The sequence below is a fragment of the Sminthopsis crassicaudata genome, chromosome 5 (genome assembly GCF_048593235.1).
Source record: "Sminthopsis crassicaudata isolate SCR6 chromosome 5, ASM4859323v1, whole genome shotgun sequence".
Lineage (NCBI taxonomy): Eukaryota > Metazoa > Chordata > Mammalia > Dasyuromorphia > Dasyuridae > Sminthopsis > Sminthopsis crassicaudata.
The window spans coordinates 130802479-130826437 of NC_133621.1; the positions used below are offsets into that span (position 1 = coordinate 130802479).

Consider the following 23959-nt stretch of genomic DNA (forward strand, 5'->3'; position numbering starts at 1 on the left):
ACAGATTACAAGAGAGCCTTTTCTTTTTCTTTCTTCTTCTTCTTCTTCTTTTTTTTTTTTTAAGAATATAAACACAAATTACCATTATAGATCAGGCAATTAATTTAATTAGGGATTTTCAGCAACATTTCCATTACTTAAATGGAATTTCCATTTTTAAAGCTTTTAGATGAGAGTCACATGGGCAAATCTTGTTTTTGCCAGGTGGACAGTCTATAGTGTATAGAGCCATGATAAAAACCAGCTGCAACAGACTGATACTGGTTAAGGCTGAAAAATCAGACTGTGCAAACAAATATATCTTGGCCCTAGATATTTGCCACATCTGCCAACAATTAGCTCTATATCAGACCTAGAAAGAGGTTCAGGATAAACATGATCTGATTTCAGAACAAGCAAATAAATAAGGGGCTCAAAATCATTATTCATCAAGAGGATGAGAACTGCCTAACTTAGAGACTATGGACTCATATCTGTCAATCCATGTGGTGAGCAGAAAGTATTAGTTAAGAGAATGAAGATATTGCAGAAACTTTGTACATTAATGCACTTTTTAATCAGTCTATTGACTTAGGGCGCCACCCAAAGACTGTTTATTATCCCAAAGAGTTGAGCCATGGGAATAGTAGAGTAAAAAGGTAGGCTGGATAAATGGATGCTTTACTTTTAGAAATGGCAGCAATAACAGCATTCAGATGTAATCCCACAGACACTACTAGTCAAGATGGACGGCTTAAGTCAAGGTGGTCCAAAGAAAAGGAAGAAAAGAAGTAGGTTTTTTTCCTTCAAATGCTTTGGAGTTTTCATTTGTTCAGGTACTTATTAAGTTTTCTAATACTGACTTTAGTTAATCCTCTCTTAAAGGTGCAGTCTCTGAGGGCAACAGTCTACCACAAGTTTGGTGCTTCTAGGAATGGATACAGACTCCTCAACAATGAAAGGGAACATACAATTTAATATAAGAAATCTGTGATCTCGTAGATGTGAGTACATCCTCCAATCCTGCCATGGCTTCTCATTCTCTAGGTGGTTTTTGTTAACATCCTCTCATAAATACATTTACAGATATAACAAATCTTCATTGCTAGAGAGAATTTTCATACATGGACTTCTCCAGACTAATGACATCAGATATCAAGGACTCCCTTTCTCACTCTGTGAATCAACATAATCTCCAAAAATCAAACTTTTGGCTGAATCAAAGAGACAGAGTAAGACATGTAGTAGACATAAGCAATGAGAAGAATGTTAACTAATGATAACTTAATTGTAAGAAATGATATAAAATTTATAATTTAGAAAAGTAAACAATATAAGTGAAATAAATGCATTCCCTCTTAAGATCTCTGAGAGGCATCATAGTACAATGGGATGAGTACTAGTTTTGGGGTCAGAGGGCCTGCGTTTGAATTTTACTATCTGTGTGGACAAATTACTTAAACTCTCTAGGTCTTTTTCATTTAAAAATTGAGTGCCCTGGCCTAGATGGCTTCCAAAGACTCATCTAGTTCTAACTTCTATAACTGCTGATCAGATTATTATGAATACTTCAGCATGTGTGTGTGTGCATCTGACAAGTTCAATCATCCTGACTAGTCCTAAAAACAAGCTGAATATACTTCCCAAGAGCTACTGTCACTATTGTCAATCAAGTCAAACCAACAAGCATTTACTGTGCTAAATACTAGGAATTCAAAGAGAGGCCCAAAACAATCCTTGTTCTCAAAGTGCTACCAGTTTAATGGGAGAAACAACATCCAAACAACTACATATGTACATTTTCATACATATATACATATATTTATGAATGCATGTATGAGTGTATGTTCCCTCTCCCAATTCCTTGTTAGGCAAGTATGTAGAGCTTGATTACTATTGGTGATCATGGAACTATTATAATAATCCAATAAGAAACACAACTCACATAAAATTCTTTGTAATCATTATAGCACAATATAAATGAGTTATCTATAAAGTAAATGATTACAGACTTCTGAAAGACAGACTATATGTTTGGGAATTGTCTACCACCTTAACACAGTTTATCTCAGAGCATTTTCCTGTATTGCAGATGAAATTTCATTCATATTACTAATAGGCATTGTCAGAAAGATCAGATAGAACTAAGTGTTTGTTCAGAAAGTTTATGTTCAGATTCTCATTTAGGCAAAGAGAAAAGCTATACGAGGCAGGAAAATTTGTACCATTTATGGATAACTGAAATGAGGTAGAAAAGCTGTATTGGACAAATAAAACAATATATTCTTCTCTTATGTAGACTTGGCTGAAGGTCATTTCAGAGAAACAACTTAATTCTGAATACATCAATAATAAAACAGACAAGTTTAGCTACACAGTCTCAGTATGAAAAGAAAATGGGTTTTTCTACTCTTATATTCCACTTGAAAGAATAATTTAATTAAAAGGCAAAGCTGGCAGGAACTTTATAATCTGTATGCAATGTAGGGTATTATATAATGACCTTCATTTAAAACTCAAATCATTAAAACTAGTAAGTCTAACTGGTGACAAGGGAGACTTCAATTTCAGGCCCAACAGCTTAAAAATATGAATAAAAACCATTGCTTAAATGAATCATTCCATCGAAAACTTGCTGCAGAGCAAAATGAGTTGGAGTTGGGGGAATGAACTTTGCCAGTGAATCCTCATTCAGATCTCTCCTAATGTTTCTATCACTTCTCTTCCTAAATTTCCCTCCTTGGTATATAACTCAATTAATATTTCTTTTCTAGGGATAGAATTACACCACAGGCAATCTGGATACATAAGAGAAAATATACTGCTGAGGTGGCTAACTCCCTCAATCTTCCATCATGACCTCACAGGCCAAATTATCTCGAGGGATTCAAGCTTTTGAAACAAACTATGAATGGAGAAAGAAGTAGAAGAGAAGCAGAGACAGCTGTCTATTTATTAATAACAATTTCTGGACATTTTTCAGCAAAGAAGTGCACAAGCTCAGAACATAGCGTACACTTTTCAGTAACACAAATCTTTGTTTTGGCAGAGCTTTCTTCATATGATAGCCACTCTTCACAGAAGTACAGTAAAGACAACATTGAAATAGAAGCCAGACTCTCTTTTAATTAGTTGATGTTGTTCCCAAGCCTGGTAGCAGGATCAAGATGATTTTGCAGTGAAAGCTCCCTAGGAAAAAAAAAAACAAACCATTTTGTCCCCTGCTCTGCTTCCCAGATCTTTTTCCTCCCCACATTTATATTGCTACTCCATTTTCTCCTCTGCCATGACTTATCACATGTCCCACAATACAATTCAACAAGCATTTAATACATAGCTATTACATATAAGACCCTGGGCTGGGTACTGGACAATGTGCTCACATGCTTCAACAGATTCATATTCGTCTGCATATTGCCTCTCATGTTGCAAATACTGACCCATCCTGACCATTTATGCATATGTTTTCCCATGAGTTCTCCACAGAGGGGTTCACCCAAAGTGTTGGAAGCTCTTGCTCACATTCTCTTGATTTTACACGGACATCAATGGAGCAGATCATCTCTCTATTGGTTCTCCTTTGATCTTAACACATGATTAGTTAATTTTCTTTTTCAATAATGCATTTCTTTGGTGAAATCCTTTACATGCCTTCTTCTGCTTGTAATGCTCTCCCTTGCCAGTGGCAAGAGACTCAACTGCAAAATCTTTGGCGATTGCTGCTCTTTTCGTGAAGTCATACAACATGATTGGAGGAAGACTGATAGTAAAAATATGGCTTTTTGATTTGGTGAAAAGTTAGTGAACGAAAAGAACATTACAATTTCCCTGAGACAGTTTCCCAATGTGATACATCATATCTCTTAGTGTATGTGGTTTTTTGGTGGGACAGGGATTGCAAATGGATAAGCTGCTGAGCATAGAATGAAATAGTGGGGGGGGAAGGAGAGAGAGCTAAATTGTCTCAGGGAAACTGCCAGATGTGTGCATCTATGTATTATATATTATAAAATATGCAAATGATATGTTATATGTTATGTAACACTTCCAGATGATTTTTAGATTGCATATAATATAGATAATAGACAGCCAGGTGGCTCAGTGGATAAAATGCTGAGCCTGGAATCAGAAAGATTCATCTCCTTGAGTTCATATCTGTCCTTAGACACTTACTAGCTTAACCCCATTTGCTTCAGTTTCTAAACTGAGCTGAAGAAGAAAATGGCAAATCATTCTAGTATCTTTGCCAAGAAAATCTTAAATGGGGTCACAAAGAGTTGGACATGACTGAAAAACAACTGAACTGAAATTTGAGAGGGAAGAACAATTACAAAGTGATAGAATCAGGGGGAAAAAAGGGTTTATGTAGATAGGTTGTAGTACTTGAGATGAGCTCTGAAGGGGAAGAGAAGGTCCATGGAGGTAGAGCTCAGGAAAGAGAATATTGGGACCAGAGGAAATGGCCTGTAATCCCCAGGACCAACTGTTTTTTCCCCTTTTAATTACTCCTACAAAGGAATAAAGTAAAAGAGAGTCCCAGAAAGAGTACTATTCTCTCAGGCTATCTCTATGCTTTATCTAAACTCCAGCAAAAATTGAAATGCAATCAAACTGATTTGGTGCTATGTTGACAAAGGAAACTGAGATCTCTCATATTATTCCATCTTATTCCTCCTTGAAAGTTACAACTAATACAGTTTGTGAATGATGCATTTCTATTAAATCAGAAGCCTAGAAAGAAAAGTATTGTGTCAATCAACATGTCTTGTTTATATGATGCTAAATGACCAGTCTGACTGAGTTTAAAAAAAATTAATTCACCAGTCAGCTTACCAAGACAGTAAATCAATTCTGTGATAGAAACAGTCAAATTGGGTGTTTAAATGAATGGACTTTTTTCTTTTTTTTGCCAGCTTCCTTCAAAATATCTACAGGAGCGCTTTTTTGACACCCTTGGTTGTTAATGGTTTCTCCCTTTCCTTTTGAAATTATCTTATAATTTCTTTGTAAAAGAGTTATTCACATATTTTATATTACTCAGACAAAATATAAGTTCCTTGAGAGTAAGTACTACTTTGTTTTCTCAAATTGGATGGAAGATGCTTAGTAAATGTTCAGCAAACTGAATTAAAGTTAGTTCCATAAAAATGGCTAAGTAGATTAAAAATTATTAATGTAGAAGTTCACATATTAAAGGTCATGGCTTAGAGATTTGAGGAGAACAGAACTGGGTAGAGTGATTCATGATTCCAGAGTTCTTATGGTTTACAATTGATGGTGTGCTGGGTCATTATGCCTAGAAGTGAATAAAGTGAAGGAGATCCCATGAGGTGACATTGTGTCCCTCCAGGAACATCTCTACAAAGTATCAGAACTATTCATCCTAAAATTTAAAAAGTAACCAAACTAATTATTTGATGTCATGTTGGCAAAGAAAATGTTGAGTTCTACCCTATGTTATTTCTCTTAAAAACTATTTAAGTGATTGCATATCTGCTTTCATTCTGAACAATTATCAACACTGTATCTTGATATAACTATACTCCAATGGGCTGTGAAGTTTTTGCTTTGTTTTTTAAATTTTATTTTTAATTTACAGACAAGCACTTTCATAATATAATACAATAAAACAATGATTGTATATGAAACTGTAAATCTACTATGTACAGCTTACTATTCTTTTAAAACATACAATATTATCATGTGTATTTCTTTTTTTCCTTATTCTTCCTTCCCCACCTAGAGATAGCTATCATTAGACACAAATAGGGATGTGTATATATAAAATTATTCTATATATCTATTTATCAGTTCTTTGGATGCAGTGAGTATCTTTTTTCATATATTCTTTAGAGTTAATTTAAGTATTTAGGGACAGCTAGATGGTGCAGTATAAGGCATTGGCCCTGGAGTCAGGAGGACCTCAGTTCAAATCCAGTCTCATAAACTTAACATTTACTAGCTGGGTGGCCCTAGGCAAGTCATTTATCTCCAGCTGCCTCACCAAAAAAGGGCAAAAACAAAACAAATAATTTAGGTAGTTAATAATAAAAAAGACATTTGTTCAGTCATTCTTAAAACAACATTAGTATTAATACATACAATATTCTCTTGGCTCTACTCATTTTTCTCTTCATTATTTTATGCTGTCCTTCCCATATTTTCCTAAAATCACTGAGCTCATCATTTCTTTTCTTTATCTTTATTATAGCTTTTTATTTACAAGATATATGCATGGGTAATTTTTCATCATTGACCCTTGCAAAACCTTCCATTCCAACTTTTCCCCTCCTTTCCCCCCTCCCCTAGATGGCAGGCAGTCCAATACATGTTAAATATGTTAAAATGTATGTTAAATACCATATATATATATAGTTATTTTGCTGTACAAGAAAATTGAATTTAGAAAGAATATAAAAATAACATTTTTTATTTTTACTGAGAAAAAAAATATACATGCAAACAATAACAGAGAGTGGAAATGCTATGTTGTGATCCACATTCATTTCCTACAGTTCTTTTGCTGGGTGTAGCTGTTTCTCTTCATTACTTAACAATTGGAACTGATTTGGATCATCTCATTGTTAAAGAGAGCCACATCCATCAGATTTGATCATCATTTAGTATTGTTGTTGAAGTGTATAATGATGTAGTTTTGCTCATTTCACTCAGCATCAGTTCACGTAAGTCTCTCCAGGCCTCTCGGAAATCATCCTGTTGGTCATTTCTTACAGAACAATAATGTTCCATAATATCACATGCCACAATTTATTCAACATCCATTCAATTTCCGGTTTATAGCCACTACAAAAAGGGCTGCCACACACATTTTGAGCTAATCATTTCTTATAGCATAGTAGTTTTCCATCACTATTTTGTACTGCAACTTGTTCAACCATTCCCCAATTGATAGGCGAATCTTACAATTTCTAGTTCTTCACCACTACAAAAAGAATTGCTATAAACATTTGAGAATATATAAGTATTTTTCCTATAATTTCCCTATTTATCTTAGGATGGCCTTGATTAAGTCATTTACAGTCTTCTGAGCTTATTTTTACTCATGCATAAAATGAAAATTTTGAACAAAAAGGCTCTAAATTTCTGTGATTTAAAATATTTTCCTGTGAGCACAGCATGTCCCAGAAAACCATATATAAAATATTAAGTGGGCTAAATTCTAAAAACACTAAATTAAGATGAAAGTATTTTAATAATTAATCAAATCTTAATTAGCATTTCTTGTTATATTTAAAGAGATAATATACCCATAGAAGCAATTTACACTAAATGAGAAATGATTATGAAAGCTACATTTTATTAAGGTTAAACAAATAAATTGATGTTATATTTATTTAATCCTAGGAAAAGATAAGTGGTTCAGTGGAAAAAATAGTGGAAGACATCTTCCTCAGTTCAAAACTGGCCTTAGACACTTCTGAGTTATGGGCAAGTTAGTTAACCCTTTTGTCTCAGCTTCTTTATCTGTAAAATGGAAAAAGAAATGGCATACCATTTGAATGTCTTTGCCAACAAAACATCAGAGTCCTGAAGAGTTGGACAAGACTGAAAAATGTCTAAGCAACCAATATGTAGAGTAATCTCAAAAACTGTGTTTTTAATAATGACTTTTTAAAAATGACTTGTCATAACAGAAGCTTTAAATCTAAATTAAATCCAAACTGATGAGTCATTTTAAAGAAAAAAGTAGTAAAAATAATTGCTCTGGGATACTGGGAAGTACAATGACAACAACAGCAAAAAAAATATCAAAACCAAACCATACCAAATAAACAAACAAAAATGCCTTGTTCTCAAGGAGATTGGAGTCATGAGCACCATTTTTGTTCTATTTAAATTCTACTTCATCATGACTGGTGTGAGCCTTAGCTCTTAAAAGGTGCGACACTGGAACACAAAATCTGACAGGTTAAATTATCCCTCCCCCAAAGCAATGAATATAGTTTTCTAAAAAGACTGGATCTACTTTCCAGGGCCTATTGTCACCGTAAGCTCACTTCAAAAATAATATGGAAGCAAAGAAGGGAATATGGCAAGCAGTTCTGCTTCACAAGACTGAGAAAACAGTGGACAAGAAAATGAGCCTATGAAAAGTTTGGCAAGAATCCTAGCTAAGCCAGAACAACCTCAAAACACTGATTTACAGATGAAAATGGAAGAAAGTCAGCAATTAGGTGCAAAATTGATCAGACTGGCCAGCATTCTGACCTCAATTTATTCTCAACATTGATAACACTGGAGTCCCAGCATCTACATCTCACCACATCAGGTTCTAATGAGTTATGTGAAGAAATAGAAGTGAAAATCAAATAGATTAAAGCAGTAAGATTGGTGGAAACCAGGAAAATAAATACGAAGAATTTCACAGGAAGTGAGAGAAGCAGCATTAAGGATATCCTCAAAGATCATGGGATCACAGAGTGAGGAGGGAACTCTGGGGCCACTTAATTGAATCTCCTTATTTTATAGATAAGAAAATCCAGGATTACTAGAGAAATTTTTAAATTTTTAAAGTCATAGAAGCAGGAAGGAAAAAAAAAAAGAGGCAGAATTTAAATGCAGATCCTCTGAGTCTAAAGCAGTCGTTTTTCCTGCTACCATGTTACTTGAAGAAAACATGGACAAATCATGCAGTAGTTCCCAAAGAACCATTAAAAATAAACCAGCAAACAGAAGGAGGGCACCCAGTGGACTATTTTCAACTTGAGTAGACTGTCTTCAACCTGTGGGGTATTTCTTTAAGGATGTGAGCAAAAATCACATAGGATAAAAAAATCAATTAAGGCCCATTATGTGTAGCAATGGAAGAGTCTGTGAGATCATGGATCATTTGCAAAATCTGTATAAGGCATCATTTTAAACCTCCTATATTAATGAAATAAAATTAAGGTGAAATTTTCTGCTCCTGATGTAAACTTGGGACTATTTCTTGGGAAAGAATTCTTTAGTAGCCCTTTAGTTTTATTTTGGACAACCTAGTAAAATGACAAGCAATCTAGATGTAATTATAATAACAGTTCAGATATATACAGAGCTTTAAATTTACAAAGAACTTCCCATAGAATGAGATTGGATGTCTTGTCCAGGGTTGTGTAGCTAGTAAGTGTCTTAGGTAATATTTGCACTCAGGTTTTCCTGATTTCAAGTCTAGTGCTCTGTCTACTGCCACATGACTTCTATAAGTAATGTGTACTGTGATCCAGTGCTCTAAATCCTTATTAAGTACTGAATCTGGAGTGAGGAGGATCTAAGTTCAAATGTGGACTAAGACTTTCATTAGATGTATAATATTGACCAAGCCACTTGAACCTCCCTCTGCCTCAGTTTCTTCACCTGTATAATTATAACACCGAGTAACCAGTGTTGTCATGAGGATCAAATGACATAATATTTGTAAACAACTTTACAACTTTACAAAACTTTGTAAACCATGAAGTACTATAATGTTGTCATTCAGTTACTTTTCAGCTGTATTTGATTCTCTGTGATCCCATTCAGGGTTTTCTGGCAAAGATACTGGAGTGGTTTAACATTTCCTTCTCTAGGTCATTTTACAGATGAGGAAACTAAGGCAAACAGGATTAAGTGACTTGCCCAGGGCCTCACAGCTTGTAAAAATATCACAAAGATGAGTGTTCCTAATTGAAGGCCCAGCACTCTGTCCATTCTGACAGCGATGTGCAAAACACTATAAAAATGCTAGCTATGGTTATTATTAATAGTAGTAGTATAGCCAATGTCAGATTTGTATTACTATTATTATTTGGGTTTAATAATACACTTTAAAGGCCGTGTATTAAGATCTGGAGATTGGAGTGAATCTGATCTAGGAGTAAACTTCAATGAGAAAAACAGAAATCAATTTCATTTTCAATATACATCATGCTTATTCTAATACAGTCTTCTACCTAGCACTATCAATCTTTTGAAAATATAACCTCATTTCACTCCTACCAAGTTGGGCTAAATCAAGATTTGTAATCAAGTCAGCGAATATTTGGGCAATCTGGCTATTGTCTCAAGAGCTGTAACCAAACTTGAATTGAGAAGTCATTTGCGGTTTGGGATATCATCATAGCTTTCATTGAGTTACCCTCACTTCTGCAAGTTTATGTTTAAATAAAAAAAGAAAAGATTTGCCAAAACTTTCCCACATGCTGCTCCATGACAGCCTTCTTGACTGATTATATTGGTGTTTGATACATCAAGCATACCTCGTGCCTCAGGGAAAAAATATATTGGAAAATTAAATTTCAGTTTGACACTCTTTGGAACTTTTGCCTCTGTGAGTATGAAAAAGCAAGGTTGTGAATATATTATAGCAGATGGCAATGAAAGACAGTTTCAAAAATGTTTGTCTCATCTTTTTACATGCATGTCTCCTCACTGTGCTCTGTTCTGGAAACCCAGGGGCTCAAACCACTATCATCTTGCTCCCTCCCTTAAAATAGTTGGAAAGCCATAGATTAGACCTAAGCTTCCCTTGATTTTTGTCACTAGCATACAAATGTATGCAGATGACACCTCACTGCTTATAGTAAATCTAGAGCAGAAATAATTCTCCAGCTCCAGACTGATTTCAGCTTCCCTTGTTACTGGGTTAGAGATAATAGATTAGTATTAAATGGAAATAAGTCAAGGTCATGGGTTTTTGGTCATAAGTGAAATTCATCAGCCTCAGCCTTTCTTCTTATATCTCCTCTGACTTGTGCTGAAACTTTTCCTATTTGAATGACTTATGGGAAGAATGTGAGTAGTATTTTCTGTGGTAGACTTCGATATGATATTCACGGTCTTTAGTAAGAAAATTACACTACCTGTCAAATTGATGTTCAAATGCGACCATGCCTTTATGGGACAGCCTTTCTGTCCTTTGATATTATATGTTTCCAATAGAGCAGATAGATTTGTTTCAAGTTGAGATGAGACATTCATTACAAACTCAAAAGGGTTTCATTGACTGATTATTTTCTTCTCCTCCATTTACAGGGTCTGAACATTCGAGTTTCTTTTAACTTCTTTTGATCCACTGATAATTTCATTTATAATAGACTCCAGTTTTACACCCTGCCTGACCTCCACTCCCTACCTCTGGTTTCTTTTGCCAGCAAAGACACACTAGGTAGGAAGACAACAGGAAAGGAGCTTGTAAGAGGAAAATACCTTGTTGTTGTTCAATCATTTCAGACTCTTTGTGACCCCTTTTGGGGGGCTTTCTTGGCAAAAATACTGGAGTGGTTAGCCTTTTCCTTCTCTAGCTCATTTACAGATGAGGAAACTGAGGCAAACACAGATAAGTGAATTATTCAGGGTCACAGAACTGAAAAAGTGTCTGACGCCAGATTTAATTAACTTCAGGAAAATGAGTCTTCCTGATTCCAGAGCCACTGCTGTATCCACTGTACCACTCTGCACTTAATTTTGTGGTGTTGAACCTTTAATTACTTTGACAGAGGGATTTCTCAATGAGGAAACTCCTCCAACCATTCATGTCAAGTCCTGTTTTGCCACTTAAAGTCCTACAGAGTCCTTTGGAATATTGATATTAAGTGACATGTATAGGATCCCCAAACCAGCATGCATCAATGGGGGCTTTCACTGGCAATACAATTTCTTCAGCAAGAACAATCAGGACAAACTAAAGGTTCAGAGTAGGGAAGAAATTGGACAATTGTTTGTGATTCTTTTTTTTTTTTTTTCAGGCAATTGAAGTTAAGTGATCTGTTCAAGGTCCCACAGCCAAGAAGTGTTAAGTGTCTGAGGTTACACTTGAACTCGGGTCCTCCAGTGTTTGTTCCACTGTACCATCTAGCTGCCCCAAGGACACCTCTGCTAGTTCCAGCTTATTTGGGTGAAATTCTAGAGTACCTTAAGTAATTCGATGATTACAAAGGTATTACTCTGCCAGATCAGAACACGATTTATTCAAATCTCCACATCCTCAGCATTTCTTATGTATGTACGTTCATAAATTCTTTGTTGTATCTCTATCCAGCTAGCATGAGGCCATTCACCAAATGTTTTAATAATGCAAGGATACCAGGCTCTCTAGCTTTTATTCCTCACTCTTCCTAGCTGACTGAATCACTTCTTTTTCCGGTTATACCGGCCTTTGATGATATCTTTTTTGTTACTTCTCATATATAAGTTCTTTATGTTTATGATAGAATCTACATATATTCCCCCTTTTTTATATTGGTAATAGTGTATTAGTAAGTGTATTACTATTAAGTGCATACTCAATAATGGATAAAAGTGTCAGTAAGAATCAAAAATATTTCTACTACATAGTTATAGCCATGTCAAGTGGAAGGATATGGTAGAAAGAGGACGTTTTCTTACATGTCTACTTGTTGTCTTTTTGATTCATCTTAAATCATTGCCCAGTCATATAACATTGTTCAGAGGAAGCTGGTCTTTTAAAGTCTTTAGGGCAAGGGGCAGCATGAGATCATTGGAAAAGATGTGATTTCCTAAACACATAAAGAACATTCACTTGAAAAAGGAGGAAGGAAAGAGGAAAACCAGAAAGCATAAAGAGTAAAAAGGAGAGAAAAAAAAAGAAAAGGAAGGGAAATGATGAAGAAAAAGAAGGAAGAACAAGGGCAAGGGAGAAAAGAGAAAGATAAGCAAAAGCACACAATTATATAGAATATTAAGAGTTAGAAAGTAATTTTTAACATCCCTTCAAGGTACTGGGGAAGGAAAATATTTAAATAAGAAAAAAAATTATACTAGGGAGGTACCGGTACTCTGCTGAGCATTTTATCTCATTTGATTCTTACAACAAGCCTGAGAAGTAGGTATTATTATTACGTCCATTTTACAGTTGTGGAAATAGAGGTAATTAGAGGTTAGGTGACTTACTTAGGATCACCCAGCTTGTACATGTGTGAAGCTGGAGGTGAACTAGGTTTTTTTGACTTTCCTCTCAGAGAGAAGCAAGTAAAATGAGTATCTTTTAAATCAATTGAAAGATGAACTGAATAAATTATCTTAAGAGAAGAAGGAAAACAAAAGAAAAATATATGAAACCCCTTTCAACAGTTTTCTCCAAATATGATAGAACCAAGATATTTGGATCCTAAAGTCACATTCTAGGATATGCTTATATAAATACAGGACAACACTAGAGAGATCAGACAGGAAAAATCAAACTGCTTAGGCCTAGAGCTGATACAATTAAGAGAGTATGGAGAGACTCATAAGAGCTATCTGAAGGAGAAAGAAAGAATAAGAAAAAAAAACTCAGATTCTTTTAATATAAAAAAAAGTCGACTGAAAATACATAAATAACTACTGGCCTATACCTTTTTAAATGCCATTTATATAAAATCTTTATAAGAGACATTTATGCATAATCAAGGACATCCATAATAAGGGCTTTACTGAAAAACAAGAAAAGTTTGCCAGTGGCTAGTCAAAATGGAACACGCCTTTACTACTTCATTATTAACCACAGGAAGAAAATATGAGATTCCATTTTTTGCATTGTTGTCTATTGATTAAAAAAAAAATAAAACAAAAAACCTCTGATCTAGTAAAAGAATGCCTTATGAGGTTTTTTTTTTTTTTTTTTTGGTAAACAACTAGATGTCTCTCATCGCAACATCAAAATCATTCAACATTTCTTGGAAGATAAAACAACAGAAATAACTCTGTTCAATGGCTGCTAAACATCAGGTAAGGCATAAAAGAAGGAAATGGGTGTACACCAAAGAACTCACCACTCTGATGAAGGAAATCAAGGTCAGAGGGAAGGTTGAGGAAGGATTCTCTGTGGATAATGATGTCCTCCAGATGCTCTTATTTTTGTACGATAATGTATTCATTCCATCAATCCTTAAGATACTGCAGAGCATCCTGGAAGAGATTTGTAATCAGTCAAAAGATTTTGACTTTTCCATTCACACCAGAAATACCAAATAGATGAAAAATGTCAACTGTCCAAATTTCAATATGCATCTGAACTGATTTGTATATCTGGATTGGATGGATAATGAGTGGGTCCAGAATTTAAAAGGAGGACAAACACAGGTAAGATTGCTTTCAGGAAATTGCTAAGCATCCTTAGTGATGACCAGATTCTCATAAAAGATGGACAAAAGTCTATCCTTTCAATACAAGCTTTTGGGGAGAAATATCCAGAAAGCCACTATTTTTAAAGATGAGCTTCACTCAGAAAAATCCAAGAGACTGCAACATATAATACTTAAGGAACTACAAAGAAGATGCAAAATTTTTTCTTTTCTCTTTCCTTTTTTTTTTTGAATGCATATAAGATTTATTTTACATTTTTTCAAGAATAGGTGCCTAGGTGAATAGACATACCTTTGAAACTACAAAGGTAGCATTTTATGTACTATTTTGGAGCACAAGTCCCTCCTTTGATTTCCCATTAATTGGATGTTACAGAAGTTACTTACCCAATATGAATCTCTACCCTTCATTACATAGTCAGTCCCTGCCCCCAGGGAGCTTACAATTTAGAAGGGTAAAGGTAACAGAGAAGGACTAGAGGCAAAGAGATAAATTGAAGAATTATATATCAGAAAGAAAAAGATGAACTAGTCACATTGCAAAAGCAAGAGATGATGAATAAAAGACTAGAGTGTTCAAATGATACCTTTGTAACATTAGAAAAAAGTGAAGAAGCTCTCCAGAATATAGAAAGGGTCTCCTATGGTGGAGGACTTGAATAAATCTAACATTATGGAAAGATGTGGTGGATGTTGTAAGGTCCATCTTTGGAGGGAATTGATGATATCACAGACTTGACCATATGATGAAGAGAAGAAATAACATTTCTATTTGTAGTAATGGATAAAGATCCATTAGAGATTTTGAGCAGAACCAAAACAATGCAACATCTACACATATGAAAGATGAATATGGAAAACTGAAGAATAATTAGAAGGGTAAGAATTTTTTATAACTGGAAATTTTACTTACAATAAACATATTTACCACTACTTTTATCACCAGTGTATGAAAAAACTATGAATTACCAACCATGAAATATCTGTTTGCTTAAAACTCTCATTCTGAAAATAAAACAGTTGATTTTTTTTCTAGTGTACCAGATTATCTTGCCAAATAATTTAATGTTTTAAAAACATTGTAAAGGGCTGAAACTCTGAGTTGATGCACTGAGGTCGGACAACCGAGCATTTAAGGCTAATTACCAATTGGACAATACTCTATTAAAATATGCTTGGAAAATGACCCATCCCACTATCCTGTGCTGGCCCAATCGTTTGGTGTATGCAGACAATTGTGGGAAGGATTGGGGGTGGAGTAAGACTAGCCAGACTCACTTAGGGGATAGAAGAGGAGAGGAGAGATCGCAAAGATCTTGTGTCCATTCCCTTCACTTCTACCCCTAAAAACCAAGAATAAAGACCAAGGACTTCTGCTCATCCTGACTCCGGCTGATTCTAAGGTATCCAGGGTGCTAACTCGGCCCTCACAAAACATGTTTATTTAGATTTGCCTAAATACAGCTAAACATTTCTGCCTTGTTATTTTTCCTGAAATAATATTGGAAACTGCCTCAAGTTAACAGATATTTTTACATGTAATTTCAGTTGCCCCATGAAGCACATAAGTGGATTAATTTAAGAAGTTTCATTTAATATTTTAATTATTCAAATAATAGAATTTTAAATCTGGAAGGGGCCTTGTCTGGTGCAACAAGTTGTTTTATACGTGGGGGAAAAATGAGGCTCAACAGCATCAAGTAAATTGTACCAGGTCACATGGTGTCAATGGTAGAGGAGCTGGGACTAAAAGTTTTTCTCTGGATGTCCTGTCCAGTTCTTTCTACTATATGACTTCTGCCTTTTCTGAATTCTGTTCTTGTGATTTCATTTCTTTAAATTGTATCTATCAGAAATATGAGAAATAAATTATACTATTTATTTCTGCAGAATATCAGAAATTAACTGAAATCTAAACTCTCCAAATTGGCCACTGTTTGATAGGTTTTTGACATTTATTGACACAAGTAGGCTCTAATAGATCACAAGGACATAGCTCTCAGCTAGTCTGGACATATGTAAAGGTTGCGGGCCAGCCTACTACCCAACCATTGTTGCCATTGGCATTCAATCACACAGCTGAATTTGGGCCACAGAAATGAGTTGATAGGGCTGTAGAGGAGATTGGGAGGCTAGGTATGGGATATAGTTAAGCTATTGCTGCCATGAAAGTATGTTCCTTCAAGGAAGTCAAATCAGGATGGGGCCTATTACTCTCTTCTGCATTATATTCTCCCTGACAAAAATCCATAGTATTCCAAGTTTTGGAACAGCTACTATAAAGTCCATTCCTGCTTCCCCTCCGCAGGCTCTCTGATTTGACCCACTTCTTTCTACCTTCGGTTTAATCTCTCTGATGTTGATCATATTCTCTTTTTCTTGGAATGATCTTTCTCATGGCTTCATGTAGTCCCTTTCATCATTAGTGGGTAAAGACCCCCTATACCCATGACAGATGGGAACTTAACAAATAGTAGTTAAAGAAGAGAATCACTATTCAAGGAAAAATAAAGAGGGCAAAGCAATAAGGGATTTTCTCCTGGATACCACAATATAGAAGGGTATAATTTCAATATTTGAAGGCATCACAGAAACAACTGAGTTTAATGACAAGGGAACAAGAATAGTTTGTTAAAATGCTAGATGCCTCCTATTCTTACCATAACATATGTACTAAAGATGGGTTCCTTCTCTTCCAATCCCCACTCCTTGTTCCCAGTAGCAATTCCTTCAGCAGTTACCTCGTAGTATCCTGGAGTCTACCATTTGTAATATAGAGTCTTAGGATCTCTTGCCCCATTTCCACATGAAAATATCTTTTTAAAAAATGGATGGATCTGAAGGAATATTTCGTATCACATTGCATGGGTGCATTCAACAATACTGGTAAAAACATTTCTAGTTATGGCTTTATCTAAACATATCAAAAAGATGGAAAAATTATGTGAATGAATGACTGAAAATTATTTGGTAAGGTTCCCATGTGGTAAGTTCTGGGCAGACAAATACAAAAGCAGATGGTTTTTGATCTCAAAGAACTTATAATTGGGAAAGCAACACATGTAGGAGAGTCTTGAGCTGTGATGGGTATATACAATGAAAGAAATTATAATTCACCATATTCTTTGTAAAAGCAGTTGATTAAGGTTTAAGAAGTGAAAATCAGCACATGGTGAGGAGTAAAAGGAAGTAGGTAAGATGGTTCAGGGAATAGGAGGGGAACTAAGCCTATATGGAGAGAGCAACAGAGCACAAAAAACAAACCAAAAAGAGAAGAACACAATTTAGTGAAGCCCCTGGCTGTAAACCATGACTGCAGAAGCTCATGCAGAACTTAGGCCCACAGAGCAGCCATGTACTAACCTAAAGTGGCAAGCCTAACTCCCAGCAAAGACAGTTTCCATAAAGAAAGAGCTGCAAACATGTCTTTTGCAAACTGCAGTTTCCACTATATAGAATTTGATCATTTAACATGATCATGCACTGGTCTTTCCAGCCCTGGGCAGAAGCCTAGAGAATAATCCTCATATACAGGGATCTTCCAACATGAAGGGCAAGAGCACATCTATTTGTGAAATACACTTAAGCACCATAATGGGTGTCATTAAATTGTGCCTACCTGAGGCAGTATAAATCATTCGGGTAAATGAACCAATTAAAAACCAATTACCAACCCTGCCTGACAATGGAAGATTGAGGAATGGCAGTCAGGGCGTACCAGGCCCCACTGAAGTTAGTGGGGGAAGTTCCACCCCTGAGATTCCAGGGAATGAATTTGATAAGATAGTGAGATCATGGCTGTTTTATCACAATGTCTTTAGCAGGAGTCAGTTGGAATAAACAAATTTCTATGTGGGTGATCCTGTGGAAGACTCATCTGTCTACTTTCCTTTTTATTTGGTTTCAACCAGTTTTGGGAACTGCTAATGATGCTTCTTGGGAAAATTCCTGGATTCAGGATTCAGGATTAATCAATAGAAACCACAAGGTTATTAGGCACTGCAACACAGAAGCTAGAGAGAGAAAAGTCAGTTGAATCAAATGGGCTGTCTTAATGGAACTAATATAATCTAGTCTGTGAAAAATTTACTTGATGTAGTTGATGGAAAATGGAATATCTGAGTACCTAAGTGGGAAAAAAAACAACCAGGATTTAGAGTTAGAAAAAGAGAATAAGGCAATTAGGTGACACTGGATTATGTGCAGAACTTGGAATAAGTCCTAAAATCAAATCTTGCCTCAGACATTAACTAACTGTATGACTGTGGGCAAGTCATTAGGCAATCCCTTTTAGCCTTAATACTCCTATGTGTAATATGGGGTGATAACACCTACTTATAGGGTTTTGAAGCTCAAATATGACAACATATATATATATATATACATACATGCAAATGTGTAATATGTGTGCATAGATATGTATAAAGTACTTTATGTTAAACCTTAGAATATTCTACAAACTCAAGCTATTATTATCTTAGAATCAGAAAATCTAGGGTTGATTCCTATCTTTTTTACTTTCTTGCTATGGATGAGTTATCTAAGATCTCTGAGCTTCAATTTATTCACATGTTTATGACATTTCATCACAGTTATTTTAAAAAAAATTGTAAGGGAAGCGCTTCATAAAACTTAAAACTCCATTAAATTTATTGCTTTTAAAAGTGAGTCATTATTATTAAGTTCCACTCTGATAACTTATTGTGACACAGAGAAGACCTCAGGTACTTGAAAGTTTGGCCATCAGAGGACAAGTAATTGCAGGTGTCACAAAACTGGAAAAATCTGAGGAAGGGCCTAGAGTCGAATATTATGTTTATCATTTTCGGCCAACCTAGGTATCACAAAATCATAGCAGTTCAAAGCACTTGGGCAAAATTCTACTTTACAATATCTCTAACAAGTAAATGACATCACAAGGGTTGTGGTCACCAGACTGATCGTTCAAAGGATAAGGAACTTTGGCCACAGTGATTCTCTTTCTTCTTTAATTTTTTTTCTTAAGTCTAGACTTATACATCAAACAAAAGGAATAATTCCATAAAGTAAAACAGAAAAATTATCACATGAAGCAGAATCTCTATTTTACACAGCTTGCTTTCCTTATAAGTATAATAAATACTTTTGTTTTCTCTATATCAGATCCCTTTATTTTTTAACATTCATTTTTAAATTTTGAGTTTCAAATTACTGACTTCCCTCCAGCCAAGCCTTCCCCACTCATTGAGAAGATAAGCAATATGCTATCCCTCATTTATATGAAGTCATGCAAAATATAATTGCATATTATTAGGCACAATAGATAACCTTTAAAGCTGTCCTGTTTGTATGCATTTCCTTCTGGTTAACAATATCTGAAGCTCTTTAATATCACAGAAACAACTTAGTTTAATAGCCATTTAGCAAGAATAATTAAAATGCTGGAAGCTTCATATCCCATTTCTACCCTAAAAAGCATACCCAAGGTATTTTTTCACATCTTTTCCTTTTTGTTTTGGCAATGGAATGACAAATTTCAAGGATTTTATTTCCAATTTTTTAGCAATCCTATTGCTAGACTCACTTCGTTCTTTTCCATATCTTTACTACCTTAATATTTGTTTTTTTTTATTATTAATTAGCATAGTACCTAGCACATAGTAAGTATAAGTATTTATTCCTTTCCACCTTCCCTCCTACCCCCAACCCCAATAAAAATGAAACAAAACCCTTGTTTTGCATAATCAAACAAAACAAAACAAATTCCCATATTGGCCAGCTTCATTCTGAACCCTCAGTCTAACACCTTTCTGTCAGGGGTGGGTAGTCAGGCCTTCTAGGATCACAGTTGATCACTGTATTAAGTAAAACCATGAAGTTTTCATTACTCTTAAGTATTAGTGATTTGGAGCATTTTTCATGTGGCTGTTGGTAAGTCTGGATGTCTTACTTGCCTGTTCATATCATTTTGCCATTTATCTAATAGGGAATGACTTTTGTTCTTAAGAATTTGAACAATTTTCTAATATATCCGAATAAGGGCTGGGACTGCACTATTCCTATGAATAAAACAGATTGGCATCTTCTCTGAAACATAGTTTTGGAGAGTTTTCTGGAGCTCTAAGAAGTTAAATGACTGATTCAGTGTCACACAGCCAAACAAGTAAGAGATGGGACTTGAATCTAAGCCTCCCTACTTTTGAGGTTAGCCCTCTAAGTACTATACTACACTGTGTCTCATACCAAATATTTGAGTTTTATCCGAATGTTGTAAAGATTTTCTCCCAGTTAATTTTTCTTTTAATATTAAACATTTTAGCTTTCTTTGTGCAAACTCCCCCCCAATTTTATGTAATCAAAACATCTTCTGAGATTCCTTTTTTTTATTTGTTCATGAACTCTTCCCCTAGTTATCTTCATGAAATATATTTCCTTTCTTTCTCTTATTTGTTTTTGATATGACCTTTAATATTTGTCATATATTTATTTGCAGCTACTCTTGGTGTATGGTATGAGATATTGGTCTAAACCCAATTTTTCCCAGAGTATTTTTAGTTTTCCCAGCAAGTTGTTTAATAGTACTTGGAGTCTTTGAGATGAAAATGAATCCTGGTATGTAATGGTACTTTTATACTTATTATAGTCTACTTCTTATTTTTCTTTCTTCTCTTTAGACTGCCAAAACAAAAATTCATTTCAGTTTCTTTTCAGTTGTATCCAATTCTTTGTGATCCCCCATTTGAGGTTTTCTTGAATAGAGTGGTTTGCCATTTTCTTCCTCAGTTCATTTTTAGATGAGGAACTAAGGCCAACAGTATCATCCAGCTGGTAAATGTCTTCCTGACTTAGCATGCAAAGCTAAGTGCATTGTGCCATTTAGCTAACCCAACAGTCAACATAAAAACAAACAAAACAAAACCTGGAACCTTTGTTTGTCTTATTTAGCACTATGCCCTTTAAACATGTTTAGGTTCTAAAAGAACACTAGTTTCTTCTACCTCCCTAAAATAAAAGCAACTCAATTATATAGTCCCTTCCAATTAAATGTATTCATCTTCCTACTTTTCCCTTGACTTCTATGTTTGTATTTCAAAACATTTATTCAACTTTAGTCTTTTCATGGGGAAGATCTTTATTGAAATCCCAGAGAATTAGACTGTTTATTTAGGGTGAGTAATTTTTGATTATAACTTTGCAAGATTGTAAGATTGTAAGGGCTATTCTGGTACAAAAAAAGGCAAGATGTATCAGAAAAAATAAAATGAAGATCAATTCATTCATATTATCCTGCCTGCCACTAGATTGGTTAGAGGGATACTTTGAGTGATTTTATAATCACATAAAGATGATTTTATATCTCAAAACTTCTATTCAATTTTTAGAAGCATATACCTGCATCATATTCTACTAAACCTTAAAAACATGCTTGAAGTTTACATCCAGATTAATATATAATGAATCTGATTAAGTCTTAACTGTCCTTCAGGACTTAAATCAAGACCTCTCCTCAACTATTCTAGATTTTCTTCTTTTATTCCACTTTTTTTTTCCTTAGCCTTTACCTAATAAATATTAATCTTATCTCCCTTTTCTTCTTACTCCACTTTTTCTCTTAGCCTTTGACTAATGCTTAGTATTAGTCTTACCTCCCTCACAAGATTTCAAAATTAGAACTAGACTATAAGTTCGGTATCATGTGGATTGATCATGAAGCTTATGATTAATTTGGCAATGTTCTAAAACTTCAAGCTATGGCCTTTGTACAAAGGATAATTGTCTTTGTAAGAAGAGACATGGTCCTACTCCCTTTTCCTCTCCATTCAGTTGATGAGATTATAGATGTGGTAATATCATCAAGCTGATTGAGAGACTCATCAAACTGATCAGAAACTTCCTGGATCCATCTCTATTATATGTGTGCATGGTGTATATATGTATGTACAAATATAACACCCATATAATCATGCATAGTATATTCATGTATACATGTGACAACATACCTCTGTATACATGTGCATACTTATTCATATGTGTACTGCACATGCACACATCCACTTTATAACATTTGCACTGTGCTAGAGACATAGAAATCATTCAAGAAATGTTGAAATGTTAGCTTATTGAATAAACACTAGGGACGTAGCATTTATATTTCTTATTAATCTCAAATTTCAATTATAATTTATACTGTTAACTCGTTCATAGTTGACTCATTTTCATTTTTTAGCTCTAAACATATGACCCTGTGTTTATTTCATAGGATTCTTAAAGATACTACTTTAGCTCAATCGATATCCAAATGCAATTTTTTTTTTCTGTTTCAAGGCTAAAATGGAGAAAAGCTACTCACACTTGTTTAGTCTTTTAGAACACTTCAAATATAAATACTTAACATTAAAAAAAAAAGTCATCACTTCCTTTGAGGGGAAAAAATGAAGACAATAGATCAATTTTTACTGCTACTCTTCTGATTAGACTTGAAAAGCTTTCCTAGCTTATATATTTACACACATATATATGTGTGGCACAAATGTAATTACATATAGACATACACACATAAATGTAGATGCAAATGTTTATATGCACACATGCAAGTACATATACATATATGTATGTTGTATGTAAATATATGTTTGTATATATGTACACACATATATTTGTATCTTACATATACTTTCTTTGAGGCTCCATTGAAGATCAAAAGATCAAAGTTACAATAATAACTGACAGTTATATAAGGTTCAATGATTATAAAGTCCTTTCCAAACATCTCATTTGATCCTTAAGGTTTCCCTAAGAGGCAGATTCTACAACTATTGTTTTTTTCAACTTTTTCTGATAAGGAAATTTATCCTCAGAAACGTTATGTGACTTACCATTGCTTACATAGCTTGTTTTGGTGGGAAGATTTGAAATTGGGTTTTCCTAAGCACAGTTTTCTTCCTATACTAGGCAAACTCTCAACTTTATTACTTGGATTAAATAACAATTATCCATTGTATTTTGAAATAATTTATACAGTTAATAGAGGCAGCATGATAGAAGGTACTTGGCTTGAAGTTAGGAAGATTTTAACTCAAATTTACTTCTGAGCTTAACTCCTCATTTGATCCGAGGAATATAATATAATGTCTATAAGCTAGGTTTTATCTCCTAAGACAACTCACCTAAGAGTTGCTTTGCACTGGGACAATGAATTAATGAAAAATATTTATTAAGTTTTTGCTATGGGCTGAGTGCTGTCATAAGTACTAGAGTTCTAAATACTAAAGTGACTAAAGGAGAAGGGAGGAATCTATGACAAAGAACTAGAGAATATTATGCAAAATGAACAACTTTGATTACATTAAGTTAAAAAGGTATTACACAAACAAAACCAACACAAACAAGATTAAAAGGGAATTACAAAGCTGGGGGAAAATTTTTAACAGTGAATATTTCTGATAAAGGTCTCATTTCTAAAATATATAAAGAACTTGTCAAATTTATAAGATTTAAAGTCATTCCCCCAACTGGTAAATGGTCAAAGGATATGAACAATTTTCAGATGACAAAATTAAAGCCATCAAAGTCATATAAAAATGCTCTAAATCACTTTTGATTGGAGAAATGCAAATTAAAACAACTCTGAAGTACCACCTCATACCTCTCAGCTTGGCTAAAATGACAGGAAAAGATAATGATAAATGTTGGAGGGGATGTGGGAAAACTGGGACACTGATTGTTGGTGGAGTTGTGAAATGATCCAACCATTCTAGAGAACAATTTGGAATTATGTCCAAAGGGCTATAAAACATACCCTTTGACCAAGCAGTACCATTACTAATCTGTATCACAAGGAAATCATAAAGGAAGGAAAAGGACCCACATGTGCAAAAATGTTTGTAGCAGCTCTTTCTGTGGTATCAAAGAATTGGAAAATGAATAGATGCCCATCAATT

General features: G+C 34.6%; 1 long non-coding RNA gene across 1 annotated transcript in view; it reads right to left on the reverse strand.

Annotated features, from left to right (window-relative positions):
* Nucleotides 1-1384: 1384 nt before the first annotated feature.
* Nucleotides 1385-23959, reverse strand: part of LOC141542454 (uncharacterized) — a 122530-nt gene continuing 99955 nt past the window's right edge. Inside the window, exons 2-3 of the long non-coding RNA XR_012482162.1 lie at nucleotides 13728-13863; nucleotides 1385-3168 (exon numbers count right to left, since the gene is read on the reverse strand). This is a non-coding gene — a long non-coding RNA (uncharacterized LOC141542454). The remainder of the gene's footprint in view (nucleotides 3169-13727; nucleotides 13864-23959) is intronic.